Source organism: Littorina saxatilis, linkage group LG3 (genome assembly GCF_037325665.1).
Source record: "Littorina saxatilis isolate snail1 linkage group LG3, US_GU_Lsax_2.0, whole genome shotgun sequence".
NCBI classification, from domain to species: domain Eukaryota; kingdom Metazoa; phylum Mollusca; class Gastropoda; order Littorinimorpha; family Littorinidae; genus Littorina; species Littorina saxatilis.
The window spans coordinates 34,721,938-34,736,498 of record NC_090247.1 but is presented as its reverse complement, the minus strand read 5'-3'; the positions used below and the strand labels follow the sequence as shown (position 1 = coordinate 34,736,498).

At 38.7% G+C, this 14,561-nt stretch overlaps 1 protein-coding gene and 1 long non-coding RNA gene across 2 annotated transcripts in view; both read right to left on the bottom strand.

Moving 5' to 3' along the window:
* The window catches only part of LOC138962235 (uncharacterized), a 190,000-nt gene that overhangs the window by 97,628 nt on the left and 77,811 nt on the right, over window positions 1–14,561 (bottom strand). The gene's annotated exons all lie outside the window — the stretch shown is intronic.
* On the bottom strand, window positions 7,657–13,699 carry LOC138962217 (uncharacterized). Its single transcript, XR_011454449.1, has 3 exons — window positions 13,534–13,699; window positions 12,613–12,707; window positions 7,657–11,873 (listed from the first exon to the last, which is right to left on the bottom strand). It is a non-coding gene; the product is annotated as an uncharacterized lncRNA (long non-coding RNA).

Sequence of the window (14,561 nt, the reverse complement as noted above, 5' to 3'; positions counted from 1 at the left end):
CAGGAATATTTTCGCCCTCTCCCCCTCGGAAAAAGTTGAGTTATTTAGATGCAGAAAGTATTGCATAATAATATGCTGTCTAATCATGCTGTAGCTAGAGACACTGTCCTTATCCATGGCGATCCAAGATGAAGATCAAAGACTAAAAGGAAATAAGGCCAAATGTCACCATGTTTGGTCTTTGTGTAAAAATATCGTGACTTGCGCGTGAATCGACGACAACTTTTCAGTCGTAGAGTTAATGTGAATAACAACCATCAGAAAACGAAGATCCCGTGATTCGTGAATACGCGTCATGTTTTACTTGTGATCGGCTAAACTTCGTTCGATCGGAGTTTTTATATATTTTACTTAATTTCTCAGAATGTTTGGTATAAAAATGCACATAAGAAAAGGAATAATTCGTAAGAGAAAGCGGGTCTCACGAGACTAAAGGAAGCTTCCAGAGAGCTCTTAAACGTCCTCCCAAATTAGCTGTTTTTCGTTGCGGGTTGTCATCACATGCTGTTTGTGCACAACACGGGGAAACACGCAAGATCGCAACAAATGAATTGAAAAACCGGAAAATAAATTACAGGAAATATGTACCCAACACAACTAAATGCGTCAGACATAAAACAAACTTGCATAGATAACGCGGTACGTTAACACAAAGCTGCAAATATTTGAATCGCTGCTAAAAATAAGACAAAGACAACTTTCAGGACAATAGGGAGTTTGATTAGAGACGTGATAACTTCCGCGCTTTAAAACTGTTGTCATTGATATCTTTGCTAAAATATCTCGTCTCTGCATCGTCGTGTTTCTGTGTGTACTAAAATTCAGGGGGATACTAATCTTAAAGCCCCAGTCTGCCTTAAATGATTTACAGAACGATTTAAATCTATCACGAAAAAAGCAGTTATAACCTCATGGAACACACTCGCAATAGCATTTAATAGCATTCAATGACACAGTTCGTGTGAATGGCTATTTAGCTCGCGTAAACCACACACCAGTTTTTGTTGTTTATCTAACCCCTGAGCCATCCTGAACCCGTGTGATCCACTTTTTTAAATTTTTTTTTTACACAATTTAGTCGTCAGTTTGTGATTTTAATGCGACTCGCTGTATTTGCAATAGAACGTTATTATGTGCCTTTGAATCTAAAACGCAACCAACGACTGCGAGTCACACGCTTTTATTGGCGGCGGTTGGATTCAAAGAAGCAAGGGCTATGCAGAAAATTCGTCTGCTTGGGCAAACACGACCATGCGTGACCTGCTTTCAGGCTCCCTTTTTTCAAACTTTTAAAACTTCGAATTGTACCACTCGTGTCTGGATGCAAAAAGAATTCTTGAATGTTTGTGTTACAAGCTGTCAATTTTTTTTATTTAGATTTTAAAAATTCGGTCTAGTGCCAAAACGAGGCGTCCGATTTGTCTATTGGTAAATCCGGCTGGCCACGCAAAAATAAATTTCTTGCTCTTTACAGAGAGCACCTAGGATGTTCTCAAGCGGTGAGTGTTTAAACGAAAGGGTGTTTGTACTGTGTGTAAAAGCCTGACAGAGTCTGTGACCAGAAACTGATGGTTTACGGGAAAGCTGAGTGTGCCTTAATGTGCTTTTTTGGCCACGCACCTTATCATAGCTGATTAGTAATTAGATTATTTGGGTTTTGTTCTTATTTAAAACTATGCTCACCAGGGCCGGACTAGGGGGGGGGGGTTATAGGGGTTGCGCACCCCCCCCCCCCCCCCCCCGTGGCGTAAGCATGTACCTCCCAAACGCATTTTTTTGTTTTTGTTTTTTGTGGGGGAGGGAGGGGGGGGTGCATCTGGATCATCATGAAATCCAAGGAGAAATCGCACCTCTCACCCCCTCATCTCTTCATTGCCTATACAGCTTGCTGTCGAATTTACCTTTTTCGTTCAAGGAGAGGCTTCCTTTCCCTCCAGAAACATCAAAAAACGTTCAGCTGAAGCCCCCTTGCAACCCCCACCAAGGGGGCTTCGCCCCCTGGACCCCCACCAAGGGGCTTCGCCCCCTGGACCCCCATCTGTAACCCCCCCCCCCCCCTAGTACTTACCTAGTCCGGCCCTGCTCACTGTCAGCTGAGAGATACTTTATACGTGCTGATGTAACCAGGTTCAACACATTTTGACAATATGACTCAGGTCTTGAGTAGAAGACCAAACTTGTTTTGTGTATTTCATACTACGTATGCAACGCTACTAACTGATGATGGTTTTATCAAGATTATGCTTATGCAGAGAAACTTGTTTGTTGGCGCGAACTCATCCGCACAAACACAATGGAAATATTAGAACTGAAGTATTGGAAATGCTGTATCTGGTTATTAGCATCACAAGCCAAGCATTAACTAAAGCATTATTATGATAATGGCAGTATCAAACACACATATTATGTTTCTTAAATCACAGTATTATCAAGGTCGTGCAAAGTGGTTTAGAAATAATGATAAGAGATGGAAATGCCCTTTACAGTTTACTCTACTCCCTGCCTCGGAAACTTTTCGATTGACAGACACTCAAATATAAACTTAGCAAACAATATTTATTTGCAAAAATTTCGCACCCAAATTAAAGAATGAATTCCCGTGTCATATCATTCAAACTTTCTATGCCAAACTTCCTATCTGGATCACTTTTCGGATTAAAGATTATTTATCAGGATCATGTGAACGCCATGCAACACTCGCAACAAAGTCATCGAAAAACGGATAAATAGTGAACAGTCAAAACTTAGGATAGCAGAAAGGGCAAACACTAGGCAGAAGACGAAGATAGAAAATTGGATAGAGAAAAAGATTGGATTAAGAGTTAAGTTTAAAATGCAGAATATAATATTTGGGTATTAAGACACAAGTTGCAGTAGGAAGATGCGCAACTTTGTAAATCACGTAATATTGATTAGGAACATGTGTGTTAGTATCTGTAGAAAGACAACTTGTTGTAGATCAGTGTTTATAATTTTTGAGTTTCAAATATTAAGTAGAAAATTGAATTGTAAATATAAGGTGTATTTGTGGAATTGTAAATAAAACATTTCCATTTTTTGTACGTGTACTATTCGTCAATGTTTTGAGTTTAAAAAAACAAAAACATCAACGACCAATAAAGAAAGATGCACATTAAATGCCTATTAACCCCCCCCCCCCAAAAAAAGGAATGCTTGAAGCAGCTAGCCTGCATGGAACTGAGGCCCCCCCCCAAAAAAAAAATAAAAAAAAATAAAGGAAGAAGCTAGTGAAAAGATATGGAATGTCATATAGAATACCAGAATAACAATGACGATAAAAACAAATAGGACAACGAGTTGAGGATGACAGGCTTGCAATTCATTTATAATAATACGAACTATTACACAACACGCGAGAAAACTTGTATCATAAAGCCATCGCACATACCTGTCTAATGAAAGGTTCTTGGTGTTTGTTTTATGTTTCTTTCTCCAATGATCTTAAATTAGCTCCCGGTCTTCTCATATCTTCGTCAAAAAGAACTATACAATCTAAGCAAAGAAAGAACAAAAATGAAGACAAATCACTTTTTCTAGAGAAAAGCGAAAACGATTTCAGGACTACAGACCATTGTCTTTGGGATGCGCCGGTAGCCGTCGGTCATGTTGCCTAGCCTGTCCTTATTTCTGGACCAGATTCACTAAGTGTTTGAAACGTACATGGCTTTCCAATAGATATCCAAAATGTTACTTGAGATCGACAACATATTCACGATTTATTTAAGCAAACACCTAATATTTAAGTTTCAGTAGCTTGATTAGTTTTATCCGTAATAACCTTATATGGAAATGTTACCAAGACAGTGTGAGTGCAACAGATGTCTCAAAACACATGAAACTGAGTACGTAAGTGCTGTTTCGGGAAGTTACAGCAGGGCATATATATATATACTGAGCAAAAAACCCCATTTAGCTGAACTTAATTTTCCGATTTGTTAATGCACCTGTTCATGCATTTGTTAATGTGTCTGACGCAAGTGTGTTGGCACTGTTGCACTTATAGCACCTATTTGAAGATGTGGTTCCCTAAACGCGCATGTACACATCAGCCCATTTATTTCTTTTACTGAGTTTTATCAAACAGTTTATTTTATAAAGGAAATATACAAGTTGGAAACAACTATGTAATATTAAGAGGACAACAACTTTAACTTCTGCACATCTCCTACCCATCCCTCTTCTTTTATTCATCTTCTTTCCCCCCCCCTCCTTCCTTCCTTTTACTGTCTTTCTTTATAATCATTATGCAACGTTTATTACGTTAATAATAGATTTGGTTTATTGAGACAAATTGTTCAGCCGTTACCGCCTTATGTTAATTGTACTGTAATGCAGGAACACCACTATAAGCTTCTAGCTTGTTGCTGTTTCTGTGAACTTTGTATACATGTCATGATTATAATCTTTGTTAAAATAAACTTATGTTTAAAAGAAGAGGATCGAGCGGTTTAATTATTGGTCATCTACGGAAAAAACAAATTTTGTGTACCCAAAAAGCTTTTTTTTAATTTTTTATTTAGTCAAGTTTTGACTAAATATTTTAACATCGAGGGGGAATCGAAACGAGGGTCGTGGTGTATGTGCGTGCGTGTGTGTGTCTGTGTGTGTGTGTAGAGCGATTCAGACTAAACTACTGGACCGATCTTTATGAAATTTGACATGAGAGTTCCTGGGTATGAAATCCCCGAACGTTTTTTTCATTTTTTTGATAAATGTCTTTGATGACGTCATATCCGGCTTTTCGTGAAAGTTGAGGCGGCACTGTCACGCCCTCATTTTCAACCAAATTGGTTGAAATTTTGGTCAAGTAATCTTCGACAAAGCCCGGACTTCGGTATTGCATTTCAGCTTGGTGGCTTAAAAATTAATTAATGACTTTGGTCATTAAAAATCTGAAAATTGTACAAAAAAATAAAAATTTATAAAACGATCCAAATTTACGTTTATCTTATTTTCCATCATTTGCTGATTCCAAAAACATATAAATATGTTATATTCGGATTAAAAACAAGCTCTGAAAATTAAATATATAAAAATTATTATCAAAATTAAATTGTCCAAATCAATTTAAAAACACTTTCATCTTATTCCTTGTCGGTTCCTGATTCCAAAAACATATAGATATGATATGTTTGGATTAAAAACACGCTCAGAAAGTTAAAACAAAGAGAGGTACAGAAAAGCGTGCTATCCTTCTTAGCGCAACTACTATCCCGCTCTTCTTGTCAATTTCACTGCCTTTGCCATGAGCGGTGGACTGACGATGCTACGAGTATACGGTCTTGCTGAAAAATGGCATTGCGTTCAGTTTCATTCTGTGAGTTCGACAGCTACTTGACTAAATATTGTATTTTCGCCTTACACGACTTGTTTTAATGTTCCAAGACACAATAGACAAAGCCCTGATAGAGATCCTGGCTTATATGAAATGTTTAGCTTACGTTGCTTAGGGTCAGTATAACTTGTGAACGTTTAGTCAACGTACTAAAGCAAGGTGCTGAAGTTAGAATCATAATATTCGTTTACAGGCATTGATGCAGTAAGCACACGAGTCTGTTCCACTCAATGTATTCAACACACAATAAAAGTGGAGTCACCAGACACAAATCGGTGCATGCCTTATCAAATGAAATTCACGGTCCCATTAACTTTTGGGTTGATACCGTTGATATTTGGGAGCTTTGATTTATTTAATTCCAAATTTAATTCCACTAAAATGAGAAAAGAGTTTGCCGCCCTACATTTCTGTCTTTTCACTTCGACCCCTACCATCTTCTCAATAAATTTCAGAATAAATAACGAACAAAAAACCACCCCAAAGCAAACACAGTTTAAAAGCAAAATGAACAAGGTTTGTGCTGATTTTCTTTGTTTTATGATTGCTTCATTAAATAGAAATTGGTGACAAAAGAAACACAGTGTGTACTCATCCTGAACTCAGGTCAAAATGAGTTCGGTTCATTCTCTCCCTGACCGGACGCTACAGTCCTACGCGAATCTATCAAAACAAAAAAACAGAGTTATCTCCCATATGGTTTTCGCGAACAGTCACATTGATCTAAATTAGAGATCAGTGTTCGCGAGACGAAAATGATTGCAGATTGGCCGACTTCGACAGTGATCTCCGTTCTGTTCTTCACAGTTATGATAAAGACTTCGTTCTAAGGTCAAAACAAGTCGAAATTTTGGGACTGCTGCCGGAAGGAGACCGTAATATATGGTTTCATCACTGTCAACCGGTTACAGAAAAAATCGTCTGCTCCAGTGAACCGCGTCGAAACCAAACGGTTGATTATCACGTGACACTTTTGCCATATTAATTAAGAGTTGTTTGCACAGTAAATACAGCCGCGAAAAATAGCTCGCTTGAAACTGTCTTACATATCAATTCTTACATAAAAATTACGAAACACCATGAAAAATCATTTTCGACGATCGCGAATCTGCTTATATCAATAGTACATTACAAAAAGCTCTAAATATGTAAAAAAAAAAAATCGGTTTCCTTGCCAGACAAAGAAACTCAAGGCATCCTGTCAGGGAGAGAATGAGCCGAACATACTCATTTTGACCTGAGTTCAGGATGAGTGTGTATTATCTTGTGCTGGATGGCATAATATCCTTACCGACCGCGATGAAGGAAAATGAAAATGAATGTGCCCCATCTAACCTGCTCAAGTCATTTTTGAAGTTATTTTTGATAGTTGATTCAATCTAAAAAAATACATTGAGCTATACACCTTTCTCTATCTCTTTCTCTATTCCCCTCCCTCTCTCAATCTCTCTCCCCTCTCTCTTATCTATTCCAGATGTCTTTTTCTTTTCGGTCCTCAATATATTTGAATAGGGGAAAGTCGCTAAACCTGGAACAGTTAAGGAGAAACAGCCGTACCAGACAACAAAATGGATATTGCAAAGCGTTCTTTATTGTCACATACTAAACTCTATCAGTAAACAAACGAACCACATAAAATAAAATAAAAGTCACGCAACTCATCAGACTTATCACAATAAAAATGTCTGCATTTGTTCCAGGTTGGACGCATGGGTGTGTAAAGTGGAACACTGTGTTGTCAAACTCGGAACACATACAAACACACCCTGACTCTCTTTCTAGCTCTGTCTGTGTCTCACACACACACATATACACCCACACACTCTCATTCACACACAAACAAGCACACATTGCCACACACACAAGATAAATAAATACGTCATAACATTTTGATTAAGCCAGTTTATGTAAATGTCTTTTTTTCAACATCATATTTTGATTTTTACCAAGGAAATAACAAATCGAAAAACAATTTAAGCTTAAATGTAAAACAAAACGATAAATAAGGGCTAGGTCTAAAAAGGACTAAAAAACAAAATCTTAAAAAAAGAGGAAAAATAAGCAAAGAACTGATTTCGCAGACAATGTCCTTTGTCTTCTACTGTCAGCGCAGCCATCGTGTGATTACTGTGTGCACTTCTGGCACTGTAACATATCCTCAGGGGAGTTGGTGCCACACATGATCATGAAGCAGTACCACGAAATTTCGCAGCTTCATTCTGTACCCCTCTTCTGTTGACAAATAGATATAAAAGGGCTACCTGCCCAATTGACTAAATGTAAAAAATTAATCATTACGCATAAAGTCTCAAAGCAAATAACTAAGAACAGATTTAAGAACTGATTTTGCAGACACACAAACATTGCTAAGTACAGATTTCGAAGTCCTTTTGTCCGCTGCTGTCAGCGCAGTCCTCGTGTGCCCACTGTGTGCACCTCTGGCACTGTATCATGTTCTCAGGGGAGTTGGTGCCACACATGAAGCAGTACCAAGTGCTTTCCCCCGGGATAGAACGCATCGTCGAGAATGTTCTCCTTTTTTCCCTCTGATCAGAAAATATCCCCCTCTTGTTTCTCTGAGCAGAAGATTTTGTAGCTTCATTCTTTCCTCTTTTCTGTTGACCTGCACGCCTTTTTGCAAGTGAAATCTCCAGCTTTTTCTTGTAAGGAGAAGATTTTTTTTTCGTGATGATCTCTTCGACGAGCTTGTGGTTGTGCGTTGCAGGACATCAGCAGCAGGTAAGCTTACATTTGCTGCTGACACCAAGCAATCATAATGACCAGAATCTCCATGTACAGTGTACAAAACAACGATGGGGGTGACGTTGGCAAATTTATTTCAGCTTTAAGAATGCTATTGATTAGTTCTTGTTCTATCTCTGGTGTTAATGTAGAAGGTCTTCCTGTGAACTTTACTTCTTCTTTTGCAAATTTGTTTGTTTCCTTCTAAATGACTTTTAAGAGTTGTGACAGTAACACCATATGCTCTTGATGCGCAACGCAAACCCATATCTCCGTTTTTCACTGCCGACAAAGCGCAGCCCATTTCTTCTGGTAACCACCGCCGTTCGGGTCTCATAATACTGTCAAACAAATCAATCAATCATTCAATAAAACTTATAGAAAGGAAAAACACAACAAAACCGAAAAGAGTACGTGAATAAAACAGCAGTGTTCTGTTTATTGTTTGATGAGGGTAAGATGGAACAGAATGCGGCAAAGCTGGAACACTGTTCCATGTTTGCCTCTCTTATGTGTTCCATCATTGCCGCATGGCACCTGCATGGATTTCGCGTTTTTCTGTTGGATACACGTGACGTTTCAAATCTTTTTTTCCGTTCAAGTTATTGCAAATCTATGAAGGTTTATCACAGCAATCAACATTTTACGTGAACGTATATAGATAAAGAGTATTAATATGAAGTGTAGACAGTAGAAATAAGAAGAAGAAGGAAGAAAAGTTTAAAAAACGTACCATTTTTTTTGTTTTGCCGCGGTAGTCATTTTTTTGCTGGAATAATATCAAGGAATGTCACTAGACATTTCTGCAAAACAATTGTTCATGAATTGTTCCCCGTTGATCGCATATTGAGGTGTTCCAAGTTGGCCGACTGTTCCGGGATTGGCGACTTTCCCTTATAAGCTTATTTCTATTGGTTTACAGCGAAATGTTTTGCCCTACAATATCATTCGAATGTACATTATGGTCACCACTATAAACTTGTGTCTTATTGTTGATTTGTTTATGTGTTGTAGGTAACCTCCAAATTTTTAGTTTTTTGTTTTTTTGTTTTTTTTTGTTTGCTTAACGCCCAGCCGACCACGAAGGGCCATATCAGGGCGGTGCTGCTTTGACATATAACGTGCGCCACACACAAGACAGAAGTCGCAGCACAGGCTTCATGTTTCACACAGTCACATTATTCTGACACCGGACAAACCAGTAACCTCCAAATGCGCAAATAGATAAACGATGAGACCAAGTAGTAGTCAAGTAGTCAAGTATTTTATTGTTTTGGGCCCAGAGGGCTTTGAAACAAAGATATAACTTTAACAAAAAAAAGGTAACAAATCGGACAGTTAATATATGTATACAAATTGAGCGGACAAATACAGCAATACTATACAAGCAAAATAAATTGGCAATATACACTTCCATACATACAAACAAAAATAAAATAAAATAGGTTTAACAAAATCAGGTAAGAAATCAGACAGATAATATGTATACATTAAGCGGACAACGATAATATACAGCCGAAATAAACTGGCAATACCATTATGCCATGCATCTTTTATAAAGACACAAAACAAAACAAAAGCATGCATTACATACATTTATACATACCAATAAAGAAACTAGATGTAACGCTAACATACTAAAATCATAACATGGGCTACAAATCTTGCTAGCTTCATTAGTTTTATCTTAGATTTACAATTCATTAACTGTTCATATTTTAAACAATTTGGGTGAGATCGGTAATAGGGACTAATTAATTTTCTTCTTTCAGACACTATACTTTCGTCGGTACAAATGAACAAATAGTGAAACTCATCACCTAATTCATTTTTATCGCACATATCACACAATCTTTCATTTCTAGGGGCATTAAAAAATCTGTGCTGATGTATTGGCAACTTATGATTGCTTGTTCTAAATTTTGCTAATTTAACTTGGAATTTCCTAGGCAACCAAAGCAAATACCTTTCCAGACAAAAATCCTTTTTATACATTCTGTAATTAAAACACAAGCTGTTGGCATTCACGTCAGTGTTCCATTCCTGCAGGAATTGATCTCTTAGCCTTTGTTTTACAACGTGTTTAAAACCTGAGACGGCAAGACTCTGAGTTGTCCATAAATATGATAGACCCAACTTATTTAACATAGTATTGACATGCGACAACCAGGGCAATTTAACGTTTTGTACATGGTACAACCTCAAATGTAGTTTTAACATTAAACAAGACATCTTATTCGCACCATCGTTCATTTCTTTCATCAGTTTATGCCAATAAACCAGTAACTGACATTGTACCTCAATTCTAATTAGGTAACGACCAAGCTCTCCGTAAACCATACAAGTGGGTGTAGTTTTATTTACATCAAGAAGCATTTTTAAAAATCGCAATTGAAACCTTGACAATATGTCTAATGAATCATATCCCCACACCTCACAACCATACAGCAAAATTGGATGTACACACTTCTCAAAAAGATCCAATTGCACATCAATTGGTAAATTTAGTTTTCTACATTTTCGAATTAACGAGAACATTGCACGGTTACCAATCAAACATTGACGTTTCATGGCATTATGAAATTTGTTATTATAATTAAATAGTACACCTAAGTACACATAGTCCCAAACTACTTGGACAGGTACTCCATTCAAGACAAAATGTGGGATATTCCGTATTTTCCCCCGCGAAAAAACAACTATTTTTGTCTTATCAATATTAACGCTTAGTCCCCAGTTTTTACAATAACGATCTAGTCCATCCAGGGCTTTTTGCATTTCTCCTGGTGTTTCGGCGAGTATAGCAGTATCATCAGCATATATTAACAGGAACAAATACATATAGTCATTAATGCGTTCAACATCTATTTCTTGGGCTCTTTTCAGGGGCAGCTCTAGGCTGACATCATATTCAACCAAAAACTGCTTCAGGTCGTTTAAAAATAGTGAGAAAAGAATCGGTGATAAATTATCGCCCTGAAGAAGCCCGATGTTTGAGGTGAACGCCTCGGAGAATACACTATTCACCTTCACGCACAATTTTGCCTTATCATACATGTCCTTAATTACATTCAATACCTTACCATTAATATTCCGTTGCATCAGCTTCTGCCACAGGAGACTGCGTTGCACAGAATCAAAAGCCTTACGCAGATCAATGAAAGCACAATATAACTTTTTCTTTTGTTGTAAAAATATATCAATAAGACAATGTAGTGCAAAAATGTGGTATACAGTAGAGTGGCCTTTCGGAATCCAGCTTGTTCGTTGCCGATCACAGAATTGTCATCCAGAAATGCATGCAATATTTTATTTATCACACTTGTAAAAAGTTTTCCAAAACAACTTAGTACACTGATTCCTCTATAATTATCATGGTCGGCTGTTGAGCCTTTACCTTTAAAGATTGGGCTTATATACCCCACTGTCAAGTCACGATGAGACACATGTTCAAGCCATGAAAAAAAGACACGACCAAACCAGAGAATCAGTCATGAACTTGCTAGCAAGTACTTGAAGCACACAAACACAAAGCAGGTAAGCACGCAAGAAGGTGACAATCTGATCAGTTTATTGGTGAACAGTAAATTATAGGGTAAACTGGAGACAGCGCTGAGACGGCAGAAAGAAACGGGGGGAAAAACAGTTCACTCCCCACAATGTCATACCTGATATTAGCAGTAAATCGTCTTTCTCAAGAACGCAGGTTTGTTTTCATCCTGTCACTTCATTCCGATTAAATTCAGACTCCTTCGGTGACTCTTGCAAAGTAGCCCTGTAAAAGACGTCAATCTTGCCAACCAATCTCGTCAACCTTACCCTTGAGAATGTTATGGTCATGATTACTCCCATTAATTAACAAGGTCGTTTACGTGTCGATAGTTTGCTTAGTGCATGGCAGTAGGAATTGCACGGTGTAGGTAGGGATATTTAGTCACCATTTTTGTGAACAACTATTTTTCACGATTCAGAGAAAAATCTCTAAAGTAGGAATATAGAAAACCTAACTGAGTATGCAATCTCACCTACGGCTAATATTACAGAAAAACTGTCCGTTTAGATATTCAGGAGCTGGAAAAAAACAACACAAACAAGGACGAAAACTAGGTATTGGATTAGAAGATCCGTCTCTTATTTATTGTCCAATAAACATAATGGATGACATACCTTCTTCATTTTCACGAAAGCACACGCATTTTGTAGCGAAAGCGATCTGACAATTCTGAACGTGTCCCCTGCCCATAACCCGCCTTCCCTCCCGATCCCCTCGCCTCTCAGTTCCCACCTTACCCCCCCACCCCTCCGGCAGCGAGCAGTTTCTGACGCAACATACGCACCTATAGAAGGTTGCAAGACGTAGAACTACAGAGAGAGAGAGAGAGAGAGAGAGAGAGAGAGAGAGAGAGAGAGAGAGAGAGAGAGAGAGAGAGAGTCAGAGAGAGAGTCAGACAGACAGACAGAAAGACAGACAGAAAGACAGACAGACAGATAAACAGACAGACATACCCTCTTACCAGACCTTCGCCAACATGCTTAGATCACTATCCAGTTGTGTGTTAATACTAATGGCAAGCAAAGGGCAGCAAACGTGCAGCATACCGGGTGCAAGCTGTGATATTAAATAGAATTCCCGGCTTTTAATTACCAGTTTGTCATAAATGACAACACGTTCACACCGCAGACATATGAAATCACACAATAAGGCACACTAACAGACAACACTTAAAGACACACACACATAAACAGACTGACACACACACACACACACACACCACAGCAGTCACACACATCCACACACACATCCACACTCGCACATACATGTATATACACACACACACACACACACACGCGCGCGCGCACATGTATACACACATGTATACACACGCACACACAGACACACACACACTCACGTTAAACACACACACACACACACACACACACACACACACACGGCACACACACACACACACACACACACACACAAACATACACTAACACACACACAGAGCGTCCCTTACTAAAATAAGTATTATCTCAAATTATACTTGTATTTCCCAGTAAGTCGGCTTATACCATTATCATAACGACAATCATAACAGCTCAAACTGATCTTCCTTTTTCAGGAACTCGCGATAAAACAATTTCTCAGAAATGAAGTCAACAAACAAGCAAAATTGTGAATAACTACACAATCATGACTGTACAAGTCGAACATGAATAAGGTACAGTCAGAAAACTTCAAGTGTTATCAAAGGGCTGTGCTACTGCTCCAGAAATGAGAATAGGCGAGGACAGGTACGTGTCGTATTGACCGTACCCACATTCCCAGTCCCATTCACTCTGGGGGTAATCAATCCGAGATTTTGAAAATTCTGACGTGAAAGCCACTTAAGAATTCCGGAAACCATCTTCTCAACAATAAAATGACAACGTACCTTTTCTGAAAAAGTGTTGGTTCTAATTTCAGATTCCAGTATGTGTATGCTGCTGTCAACAAACGCATTTGGCTACGTGCCAAGTATGACTAGGCTCGATAACAATTGTAACTCGACTCTATCGACAAGTGGATCGGTATGACTAGACGTTTGCAAACCTTTGGTTTGTCGCGTGAGGCCTGCAGTTTTCACAGCAGTTTTGTGAGGTGGTCCTTTTCATAGAAACGGGACCTCTCTCCCCACCCCCTCCCACTCCCTTCGTTCCTTTGCAAATCGCGTTATACATACGTGGGTACATGTTGACATTTTATGAACGTTGTAGATAGTACTCTTTCAAAAAATAAGGACGCCAGCTGGATCTTTGTGCTTGCTTAGAAACGACTTTTGTGGGTTTCACATGAAATTGAGATTAAAGTATAGACTATTTATGACAGCCAAGTAGAAAGACTTGTTGAAACGTGAGAATACAAGTCTTTCTACTTGTTGAGACGTAGGAATGACGGGCCCAGTGGCGTGGTGGTAAGACGTGAGTTCGAATCCCGGTCGCTGCAGCCTGGTGGGTTAAGAGTGGAGATTTTTCCGATCTCCCAGGTCAACTTATGTGCAGACCTGCTTGTGACTTAACCCCCTTCGTGTGTACAAGCAAGCACAAGACCAAGTGCGCACGGAAAAGATCATGTAATCCATGTCAGAGTTCGGTGGGCTATAGAAACACGAAAATACCCAGCATGCCTCCCCCGAAATCGGCGTATGCTGCTTGAACGGCAGGGTAAAAACGGTCATACACGTAACAATCCATTCCTGCTAAAAATATGAGTGAACGTGGGAGTCTAAGCCCATGAACGAAGAAGAAGAAGAAGAATATGAGAAACGTGGGAATGTTTGACACTTTTTGACACACCCTTTACGGTACGTGAGGACCCATACGCAGACATGAGCTTTTATTTTGGGAAAGTACCATACTCTCAAACTGCATTATACAAAATGTCTTCGTGTACATATTTCTACGCAAGTCACTATATGTACGA